We start from the raw sequence: 12,989 nt of genomic DNA, 5'->3' as shown, positions 1-12,989 counted from the left end.
GGCCCATTTACATTTACATCTACAAATTTTAAATTAACAAAAAAAAGTCCTTATTTAATTATGTTTAACGGCTGGTCTTAGACCATTTGTAAAGATTAAAAAAACAACGATTTTCTCCATTTGTAATGTATGGTAACTACCTTTCACGTTACTCAGGATATAAAAAATTATAAATTCGTAGCACTATTAACTAAATATAATCACTAAATAAAATTCTATATAAAGTCAACTAATTAATTAAGTTAATTAATATTACATAGAACAATAGTTGCTTACTACTATTAAACATTATATTATAATGTCCAAATTATAAGGCTATGAACTTTTTTAACTAATCTACCTTCATTTATTGAGAATTGGTTTTCGACTGTGGCTTCGTCCGTGCGTGCGTATGCATATTTATTATAAATACAAATAACACAATCATTTATGTTAAATATAAATGCAACATAATAGTTAAATAAGCTGAGATATAAAATAAATAGGTAGTTTAGTCTTTATTCTAACAGAATAGTTCTACAGAGTTCGTTCTTGTATTGTAGGAACAGAATAATTTAAAATATACGTTTTTTTTTAAGTATGAGTTGTCAATCCGATACGACCGTAAAGAGTTCAGACGATGATCCAGCGCCTTTACGTGCTGAATGCAAAATCATATAAACCTTTAAACTTTAATGGCCAGATTGACTTTTAATCCAGGACCTCGGGATACCTTTATAAGCTTGCCATTTGACCAAAGAGGCTCACTATATATAGCTAACAAAACTGAAATAACATACATGAGAACTTAAGCTGTTCACGTCATGTCCTAGCACGTACTTGCCCACTCAACTTGATTGGTTCGATAAAGAACACTTCCCTTATATAATAAAACCCGCCAGACAATGTGCATATAATAGTCTTGGTGATCAGTAGAATGGTAGAGATTGAAGTGCTCTTGCGCCATCTAGCGGTTACAATAATATCTATTGTTATAAAATATTTTACAAAACAAACATACGTGTCATGGTTTCAAACGATATCAAAGTATATTAATGTCAAACAGATGATCATCATTTTTATATATAAAGTAATATAGACCTTAGAATAAAAATTAAGAGTTTAACCAACCCGTTTTTTCTGCTCAACTGCTGTAAGGTTTGTTAAATATTCGCAAATGTTTTTAAATTTGAAATTGCTATACATCGGGAAATTCTACTAGCATTCACTTATTTAAGATAAATAAGTCTTATGTAATTAATAATGACGAAAGAATTATCATTTTAAAATGTTAATTTACTTTAATTTTTTTATGTTTAAAATATATTTACAAATAATGCATATTTACTCAATACATGATGTTGATGATACTCGTAATTATATAAAACCTGTTAAACCTTTATCGTTTCCATACAGGATACAAAAAATAATTGTATATAGTGGACTATATTTGTTTCCTCCCGGTAGAATCTAGGTACATTCCGTTACAGTGGTAGGTTTACACTTAATTTATCTTTTGAAATGTTTATGGTAAGAGCCTGTTAATTGTTATATATCAGCAACGAATTACCTAGGAAGTAACGATAAATGAAACAGCGGGCTTCTACATAATATATTTTTTATAATTAATAATTTCGTTTCGAACACGGGTATGCTGTTTGAATATCTGAATTATTGATATTTAATTATTATGTAAATTTCAAAACTTCCATAAGTACTTCAGCCTCTAGTGGAGATTCTACAATATTTGTGTGGCACTGTGTTCAAAGTGAGCCTTTAAAACTACACTCCCACTAGCGAGTACTGCCTTCTGGACTTTGTATTTCTTCCCCTCAGCACATTTCATCGTGATATCATAGAACAAGCCATTATTTAACAGATTATCAAAGTCAAAATTATTATTATTATTATTTTAATGTCTAAGAATTTTTTTTTTCTCACTGGAAAGACACATTTATGTGTTTCCCCCACATGAGGTGGGGGGGTATGTGGGACTCGCCGGCGCTGAAGGCGCCGGAATACCCACTAAAAAACCAGGGGTACCCACTCCGTCTTGTCGGGGGACGTCACGGGATCGCTTGCGCATACTACCGTGCCGTCCCGACGGTTGGCCCGCTTCTGCGGGCCTCCAAATCCTAGGGGGTACTCGGGGTACGGAGACCCCCTGGCCCCGGTGACACTCACGGCGGGAGGAGAAGATGCGCATAGCGCCGACGTCTTCTCCCCCGGTCTTCTTCGGCGAAGCGGGTCAGCGGAGGCACTCTCCTCGCGCTCTCGCTCCGCGGCCTCCTTCTGCGACAAGACATTTTCGCAGAAGGAGACCATCTCCATCCAGCACCTTTCGCTACCAAGCATGGCATTTATCACGCTCAGCAGCGAAAGGTCTCCGCCGATTAAAGTCGCCAGGGAAAGGCGCTGAGGCCCCCAAGCGGCACACTCCATCAGAGTGTGGCATGCCGTGTCCGTAGGCGCACCACACTCGTGGCAGGAGGGCGTTACCCGCCTGACTATTCCGTGCAGGTACTTACCGCAGCACCCATGTCCAGTAAGCACCTGAGTCAGTCTGAAGGTCAGTGTGCCGCCTTTTCTCGTTACCCAGCGACTCAAGCGGGGACGGATCGCCTCCACTGTCGCCAGGCATGCTGATGGGGACCTCAGATCCTCCTCCCACCTGCGAATCAGGGCTTGCTGGGCGAGAGTCCTGATTCGCCTCCTCCAACCCTGGACGGTCGCCACGCGACCTCACTTCCGCCCGGAACCGGTACACTTCCGCGAGCACCTCCGCCTGGAGCTCGCAAGGCGGAACGCCCGCGAGAAGTGTTGCCGCTGTCCACGACACCGTACGACATCCGCGTATCACCCTCACCGCTATGATTCTCTGCGGCCTTCGCAAGAGAACCTTGTTCCGAGCGGTGAGAGTGTCCACCCAGATGGGAGCACCGTACAGAGCCATGGACCGCACAACAACGGCGTATAATCGCCAGCATGGCGTTTCCGGCCCTCCTACATTTGGTAGGAGCCGGCTTAAGGCAGCAGCAACGTTGATGAGCTTCGGGCCAAGTTGGACAAAATGCTGCCCGAAGCTCCATCTTCCGTCCAGGGTCAGGCCCAGATACTTCATGTGGGCCTGCACCTTAATCACCGTCCCCTGGACGGTGATAAACGCCCCTCGAGGGGGGCCTCGACGTGGACCGTGGAATAAGAGGGCCTCCGTTTTTGAGATGGAGACCCTCAAGCCCAACATTCCTATGCGGTCCACTGTGAGCGACGTACCGACTTCGGCCAGGCGAGCCGCCTTCTGATAATTCCGCCCTGTCGCCATGATGAGAGTGTCGTCCGCATAGCACAACACCCCCATTCTGGGAAGGACGGATGTCCGCAAGAGCCAGTCGAAGCCAACGTTCCACAGAGTTGGGCCGAGAACTGACCCCTGTGGAACGCCACAGTCTACCCGACGCCGGACAAGACGCCCATCGCCCCCCTCCCAGAGGACTACCCGGTCCTGGAGGTATGCCCCCAACAGCCTCCTGAGATAGGAAGGCACCCCGTGGTATCGGAGTGCCTCCCCAATAGTCTCGAAAGGAAGACTATTGAAGGCGTTCGCAACATCTACCAATACTGCCAGAACTACGTCCCCTTGGGCCACCGCATCCGTGGTCCGGGTTTTCAGGGCGTCCAGGACGTCGATAGTTGATCGACCCGCCCTGAACCCGTACTGAGCCTCTGACAGACCCGGCCCCACCTCGTCGAGGTGCTGAATAAGACGGGCAGCGAGAATTTTTTCGAAGAATTTGCCCGTCTCGTTCAGCAGCACAATCGGCCTGTATGCCGAGGAAGAATCTGGCGGTCGACCTTGCTTTGGCAACAGGACCAACTTTCCTGTTTCCAAGGCTTCGGAAACTGCCCGCTGCACAGACATTGGTCGAACAGCTCGCGAAACCTTACGCCTAGGTATTCCAGAGCGTCACATAGAACACGCCCTGGAATCCCGTCTGGGCCCGGCGCAGTGTTTTTGGCATTCAAGCGGTCGAAGGCCACCTCCATCTCCCGCTCCGTGATCAGTGGTGGAGCCACTGTGTCGTCAATCATGGAGCGAGGGACCATCTGTGAAGGGACATGCTCACCTGGATGGGGGAAGAGTTCCCCGACCAGGCGCAGGAGGAGATCCGATGACATTGTCTCTGTCACGGGGGCACCCTGCGTGCGGAATTTTCCACGCACACCACGGAACGGACGCCCCCAGGGGTCCCGGTTCAGGCCCGCCAGTAGTTCTTCCCTAGCTTTCTCCTTGGCCTGACTTATCGCCAGCTGTAGGTCTTTTTTCAGCTGACGATAAGCGGCCAATAGCTGTCCCTCCAAGTCCGCATCAAAGTCATTGCGCCCCTATAACGGACGTAAGCCCTTCGCGCCCGGCTGCACGTCGCCCGAAGCTCTGCTATTTCCGGCGACCACCAATACATCTGCCGGCGCGGAGCTTTACGCCGGAACCTAGGCATGGCAGCATCGCACACCTCTTTGAGGGCACTGCGCACGTGGCCCGCTAGCTCTTCTGAACCCCACCGCTGTACGACGGCAGCCTCCCTGGCCAGCTCACGATCTAGCTGGCTAAGAGACCACCTCGGAAGCGTGGTTGGCACCCTAGAGGGTTCCACCGACCTGCTAGAGGTAGAGATCTCAAACCGGATGAACCTGTGGCCTGAGAGAGTCTCCACCTCCTCCTCTACTCTCCAATTCAATACTCTGCATGCTACAAGATGGGTGGCGAAAGAGAGATCCACCACGAACCCCCCCTGTTGCCGCACGCACGTGTAAACCTGCCCCCTGTTGAGTAGGGACAGGCTGGAGAGTAGTGCCCACACCTGAATGGCCCTTCCTCGCGGATTCGTGGCAGGGTTGCCCCAGGCACGTGATTTGGCATTGAAGTCGCCCAAGACCAGTATCGGCCTCGGTGACTGCCTGGTCACCGCAGCTCTGATCGAGCCGAGATAAATCTCGAACTCCGCCAGGCCGCGGTTGAGAGAGAAGTACGTACCCACAACAACGAATTCTCTCCACCCTGCCACTACGTAACCCGAGCCCCTCTCAATGAGTAAGAGAGAACTCGTTTCACTCCGGGTAGTAACCACCACGGTGCCGTCCAAGTCTTAACGCCCTGCTCCGCGCGCTCCAGGATGTGAGCGTATGTAACTCCCTTCTCCTGCGCATCCGGCTGCAGAGTGACCATTACTGCAGCCCTGCGAGGAGCAACCAGCCTCGGTTTGGCCACAGGCGGAGCCTTCGCCACTGTTGATGGTACTGTGGCGGACGCTGCGACCGAGGGAGAAGCCTTTTTTTCCTTTCTCCCCTTTTTAACCATGGTGGACCATGATGTCTCCTGGGCCTCCCGTGGTTGGGACTCCGACGTGGTCGGGGTGGCTGATGGGCACGTAGTCGGTGCCAGCGGGACTGACTCGACTGCAGGCACCCGTTTCGGCGCCTGTGCTGGTTTCGGTGGTGGGATCGGATGGACCACTTGCGCGTATGTCGGTGCAGTTTTCTGCACTACAGCCTGTTTCTTGTCCACGGCCAGAGGGGGACGGAGCACTTTCGCTGGAAGGAGACGGTCCTGAATTCCTTTCATTTGAGCTTTAATCATTAAGCCCACCGACGACATTATAGAGGCCTTAAATTCCTCCAAAGCCTGTGTGTCCCGCATAGTGCTGGTGGACGCCTCATTTGCCCCTGCCAACGTGGTCCGCATTTCCGCAAACTCACGGCGGTGGGCTTTTAATTCAGCCTTGAGGCTGTCCACCTCCTTGCGCAGGCGGCCATTATCAGCGCGAAGCCTGCGCGTTTTTTCCGCTTCGGTCCTTGATGCCAGAGCATCTACGATGGACTGGAGCGAAGATGCAGATTCTTTGAGCTTCTTGATGAAGCCACCCTTCAGGTTGCTGGATTTCTGGGCAATCTCCAGAATAAGTGCTGCATTGCGACCAGCCTCCGCACGCAGCTCCTCTGCACCCAATTTTAGGGGATCCTCCCTACGGACCTCCGAGGAAGAGGATTCCTCAGAGTCAAGCGCGATCACAGCCGTCTCCTTACGGTAAGCCCGACTTCTCAAGGAGCGCTCAAACGCCTCCTCCCTAGCCTCGGCGGCCTTTGCTTTGAAGTGAGCTTCCCCCGGCTAGCACTGCTACGTTTCGCCGCCGATCTGATTTCGGTCTCCGTATCCAAACCGGAATCAAAGAGCGCGAGGCCCACAAGTGGGCGCTTACGCCCAGCATTTGCGTCGGACGACGACAACTCCGTGTCGACGTCCATCAGAACAATAAAAAAAAAACCAACGAACAATCAAACGAAACAAAAGAAAACAAAAATACCCTATATAAAATTTAAAAAATGAAAATAATTGAACAACAAAAACAAATCAAGAAACAACAGTGAAAACCAACATAACCAATCTCAAGACGAAACAACAATCCATTTGCACAGCCGAATTCAGAATATGTCACAACAGAAACAACAAAAACCCTTTAAGAAAGTCAAAGTAGTCGTAAAAACATCCACAACGCAAAGATAACGCAGCCAAAGCCACGATGTTTCGCTTCAGTTATTATTCGTAACTTGCTTAGCAACATTCGCTCGAGAGAACACGTCCGCACGCTACGACGGTCAACGACAAATCCAATGTCTAAGAACTTAGATAATAATGACATTTATCATATATTTAGATATTTATTTAATACATTAGTCTCTTGCTTATAACATCGCAGACGCGGCGGTCCTCTTTAAAGTCTTCCGACGCAGTATGAATGTTCGCATGATACTTTAAAACCTTTGTAGGGATTTTCATAGTTTTATCGTTTGACAAACTAACCAGTAAGGTTACTGTATATAGTTTATGAATACTTTAAGCAAATTAGTTGATGATATGTGTCGTCTGAGTTACGTGTGTTGCAGCAGCGTGGCTCTAATCCTCTTTAAGATGAAAGCAGGTCGTCCCAGTCGTGGAACATTTTCACGTTGTTACTTTATTCGTTTTTACTTTTATATTTAGTAAATAATTTCTATATTTTATTATATCCTGGTCTCGGGATGTTTGATCTCAACTTGACTAAGTAAATATTTGTATGTTTGCGTCCGTATTAGTGCGGTGTTACGTTTCAGTATATTTCATTTAAGATTACACTTCGACTATATTCGGTACACTTAACACATGATCTTTGCATAAACAGGAGCAGTAAATAGAAATTTGTAACAAGTGTAACGTACAATTGGTAATGGGGCCTAAACACTTACATTCAGCGGCACCAACTAGCTTACGTAAACTGGGCCCAATACGTTTTCCATAGGTTGCTAGTTGTTGAAGGAACCAGGGAGTGTCCACACTTATATATATATATGATGATAGAATTCACAGAGAACACAGATTACAGTTTTTTATGAGAGCGCGTAAAAATATCGACCGGTCAGTTCGGATATCGGTTAAAAGAGAATAGTTCAACGCACGTGGCGCTGTAGTCGCGCGTTTAACCAATAGAAACGTTTCTATTTGGTTTCCTCTATAATGAATGAAGAAAGTACTCAAACTCATTCTTAAAAAATATAAAATTCTCGATAAATATTGTTCCTAAGGATTGTGCTGCCTAATAAATTGAAAGAAAAATTATGAATTAAATTCTGATAAGAAATGAATTGGAAGTTTTAGTCCGGTTCGAAACACTAAGTTTGCGCCTCTGCGAAGTCATTTCATCACTCCTTTTTTTTAACGCCTCCCTCACGGAAATAGTGGGGGGTGTATGTGTCTCGAACATCAGAATACTCATTAAAAAACCAGCGGTACCCTTTCCGTCTTAACAATGAGCGCCACGGGATCGCTTGCGCGTCTTATCGTGACGTAATTCAATTCATCATTTCTTGTGTTCGCTACTATACAAAAATTACTCAAATATAGAGTATTTGCCTTGAGCCTTACAATTAAAGCTCATGTTAAAATATATATTAATGAGACGAATCAACCATAAAAATACAGTATAGCGATGATAAAAAGCAAGTTGATAGTTCTTTGATTTTAATTACTGTACTTAAGAAATATCAGAATAGAGTTATTAAATTTTTATACCGGATCCGATTCAGTTTTTAATTTGACTATTAATAATAAATTTAAATCATGCTGGGTTTGAACATGTGACCTCTGACTTTTAACATGTTTTATCCACTGGACTCGATAGTGGAACATACATAGATTGTTTACTGCAGACACTCTGTCGTAAACAAGAACAGGGAGCAAGGGATTTGTTTCAATTCATTAAAGTGGAGCCATTTGGGGGAAGTTATGAATAATATTTTTATTGCTAGGGGTGGGTCCTTGGCACTAATGTACCGCACTGCAGAGCTATTCTGTAAGAACTCGCATCGTATCTCATTCGTAAAATGTTGACAGTCGATTTACGGTGATACGCTATTTTGACGCGAGTGTCCTTTAAACTTTATAATTATAATAAATAATCAATATAGCTTCTCACATTCTGACATTTAATATTTATCTGCTTGACTTAAATTTGTATGGAAGAAAACATTTTATTAATTCTAATTTGTCATTATCACCATAAGTAGTCAAAATTTCACGGGTGAGTGATGAAGTGAAGCTCTGAAAGAACTACAGAATAGCACTCAAATACAACAAACAGTCATCATACATAATGTACATATATAGGTAATTAAGATAACCTTTCCTATTTATAAAATTTTATTCTATGTTTGTAATTTACAGGAATATGTCAAATCTTTAAAAAAATTATAAATTGTCTACGCTCTCATCAATATTCTCAATACGAGTAAGATTAGTGACAATTAATACATAAATAGTGTATAGTTGAATAAACCATAAGACAAACAGTAAAAATAATACAGTTATTAATATAATAAATAAAATATTTTACAACAAAATTTCATTATGTTTTTTATCTGTCGCAATGTTTTAATTTTTTTAAAACTCTAGGGTGAGATTCTCATTTGCATTTATAATAAAATCCCGCACTCGTTAAGTTTAACAGTTCATAAATTTCAAAGTCGTGTTAAGTTTATTATTCAATATTGTAATTTTTAATTGGAATAAAATATTGAATTATAATAATAAAGTAAAGTAAGATCATATAAATAAACAACAGCTTGAAAAGTTACAAAAACATTACACAACGTGACTTAGTACAGCTATACAACAAAGAAATCAATTTCATTAAAAAAATTGTACTTACAACAAATAAGTACTGCAATTGTACGTACTACAAATAAGTATTTTTTGGTAGGGTTTTGTGCAAATTCGTCTGGGTACGTCCATCCACATATTCTAACGCAAAATTTCGATTAGCAATGAGTCAGTGTAATTGCAGGCATAAGGGAGGTAACGTCTTAGTTGTTAGGTCACCCAAAGTTGGCGTTGGCGACGTAAGAGATGATCGATGTTTCTTAGTACCAATGTCTATGGGTAGTGATGACTTACAATTTGGTGGCTCATTTGCCTACCGATTTTTAATTAAAAAACTATATCAATATTCTTATTGTGATTATCACATGACGCCAAACGATTGTTGCACTTGAAATTTGAAAATATCATAAACATAAATAAAAAATACCTTCACCAATAATGGGTTCCATTCACGCACTCTTCGCTTCACATTTCGTGTCACGTGTTGTTTCAGCCACTGTACCTCGGGTTGAATATAATATCAATATTCTCAAACACTAAAGCTGAGTAAGAGTGCGGCAGTTAAGGTATTATAGTTAACTTGATATAATCTCTCACCCCGTCTACGAAGCGTGTCGTTGGACAAATCACATTGAATACAGTAAATCTTTTCGATTCAGAAAAACAAGGGTGCTGTATCATTCTTAATGGAAAAGACTTTTTAGGATTTTTTTTCTTTTCTATATTTGTCGGGAAGGCAAATGATTCCACTCCACCTGATGGTAAGTGGTAGTAGAGTCCAAACGCGACGACGGCCAGTATAGTCGGGAAGAATGTTCTGCACTAGCCGCCCCCGCCTTGCCGGCCCGCAAGATAGATGCCGCTAGAAAAAAATTAAAAAAAAATGTTTTATAATTAATAAGTCTTATTTCGTAGATAAAAAATATATTTTGACATATACATCAAAGAATTTTAGTATATTGCGTACAATATCAGATTTCCGTAACAGCCTGTGAATGTCCCACTGCTGGGCTAAAGGCCTCCTCTCCTCTTTTTGAGGAGAAGGTTTGGAGCTTATTCCACTACGCTGCTCCAATGCGGGTTGGTGTAATACACATGTGGCAGAATTTCAGTGAAATTAGACACATGCAGGTTTCCTCACGATGTTTTCCTTCACCGTAAAGCACGAGATGAATTATAATCGCAAATTAAGCACATGAAAATTCAGTGGTGCTTGCTCGGGTTTGAACCCACGATCATCGGTCAGGATTCCCGTGTTCTTACCACTGGGCCAGGCTATTTATCAATTTTTCATCAGATTGTTATATCAGATTTATCAATTTTTATTTAGAATATCCGACTAATATTATAAATATGTAAGTGAGTTTGTTTGTTCGCTAGGCTTTCACGTCATAACTACTTAACCAATTACCATAAAATTTTGCATGCAATATCTCAGGTGTACAGAAGAGGACATAGGATACATAGCACCTTCCCTCTTACACGCGAGCGAACCCGCGGACGGAAAATAGTATATAAAGTCATTTCCAGTAAAAATATCATCCGCGCTATTACTAATATAACAAAGTGTGGGCACTTAGCAAATCAATTCGACTGTCAATATTTGTGAGCACTTGTTCTGGGGAACCCTAATACTTGGAGGGTTCCTTCATTAGCTTCGTTTATTTGCAATGTGTATTGTTGCGTAATATTTTAATATTCGATACATTTTCGTATCGTACTTTTAAGTTCTGATATAAAAAAAAAATAGTTGTGTTCTTTTGTATATAAATTTTATATTTTATACTAGCTACCTAACCTGGCTTCGCATGGTTAGACTAAAATTAAGTAAAACATCTATTTTGACAAATTATAATCATTATTATAATAATTATTATATTTATTAAGTAATATAATATAATAATAATATAATAATATGAGGACATTTTTCACACACGGCCATCTGATCCCAAATTAGGCTTGTACAGAGCTTGTGCTATGGAAACCAGACAACTGATATACTACATATACTACTTTTCTTTTGTAAATACATACTTATATAGATTATACCCAGACTCAAGACAAACAGACATGTTCATGCACACAAATGTCTGTCCTGGGTGGGAATCGAACCCACAACCTTTGGCGTGAAAGGCAAGTATCTACCAACCACGCCAACCGGCTCGTCAAATAATTATTGTATATATATATATATATATATATATATATATTTATATTATAATTATAATTATATATATATATATATAAATTATATAATTATATATATAATAATAATTAAATAATAATTATTAATATATATAATATATAAATAATTATTTATATAATTATATATATATATATATATATATATATATATATATATAATTATAATTATAATATAAAAAACAGTCGTCTTTTATAATGGTCGATCTTTTTCTGATACACAAATCACTTGTTTATATACAACAGTATATAAAAGTATATATTAGGTGTTTACATATGTAATTAGCGTTTTGTCGTACTGAATAAATATCTCCTCTTTGGTTAAGAATTCCAAATTCAAATATATAAATTCATTTAGTTGGTACATTTGAGTTTTGAAAACAGTCATTCATTTGTTTTTTTCTTTGGCGTCGCTTATTACCGCACAATGGAAAACATGAAATATCGGTATATTTACGAGTACGAGCTCTACCGTGGCACCAGTGCTGCAGAAACAGCTCGAAGGATCAATGATGTGTACGGCGCTGGTGTCGCAAAAGAAAGCACGGTACGTTTTTGGTCTCAACGTTTTCGTTCTGGAAATTTCGACCTTCAGAACCAACCCCGTGGACGGCCGGAGACCAAGTAGAAAATGAAGACGGTTATTGTGGAAGCGGGTCCATCACAAAGCACTTCAGAGATAGCTGCAGGCTTCGGGGTAAGTGATAAAACTGTATTAATCCACTTGAAGCAATCGGAAAAAAAAATTGAAGCAAATCAGGAACGGCAGATATCTATTTTCAGCAACTGTAAACCATAAAGGAAGAACTAGCTGCTAAACAACCGAGATTGACCAATCGCTCTAGGCCACTGCTGCTTCACGACAACGCAAGACCAAACACAGCACAACAAACAACCACTAAGTTAGATGAGCTACAATTGGAATGTTTGCGACATCCACCGTACTCCCCGGTCCTTGCTCCAACAGATTACCATTTTTTCCGGATTTGGACAACTTCTTGCAAGGAAAAAAAATCAACTCCGATGCGGTAGTTCAAACCGCCTTCAAAGAGTTTATTGATTCTCGCCCCCATGGTTTTTTTAGTAAAGGGATCAATGAACTACCTATGAGATGGCAAAAGTGCATAGATAACAACGGTGCATACTTTGATTAATTAAATATATTTTACAAAAAAAAATTGACTTTATATTCCTCCCGTACAAAACGCCAATTTCATATGTAAGCACCTAATACATATGGACATAAGATGTTATGTAACTTGTACCTGTAGTTACACTGGCTCACTCCTTCAAACTGGAACATAATAATACTCAGTATATAGTTTCCATAAATTATATACCGTACCGTAACAGCCTGTGAATGTCCCACTGCTGGGCTAAAGGCCTCCTCTCCTCTTTTTGAGGAGAAGGTTTGGAGCTTATTCCACCACGCTGCTCCAATGCGGGTTTGTAGAATTCACATGTGGCGGAATTTCAGTGAAATTAGACACATGCAGGTTTCCTCACGATGTTTTCCTTCACCGTAAAGCACAAGATGAATTATAATCACAAATTAAGCACATGAAAATTCAGTGGTGCTTGCCCGGGTTTGAACCCACGATCATCGGTTAAGATTCACGCG

Source organism: Nymphalis io, chromosome 28 (assembly GCF_905147045.1).
Source record: "Nymphalis io chromosome 28, ilAglIoxx1.1, whole genome shotgun sequence".
NCBI lineage: Eukaryota > Metazoa > Arthropoda > Insecta > Lepidoptera > Nymphalidae > Nymphalis > Nymphalis io.
Note: the sequence above shows the minus strand (reverse complement) of the source record.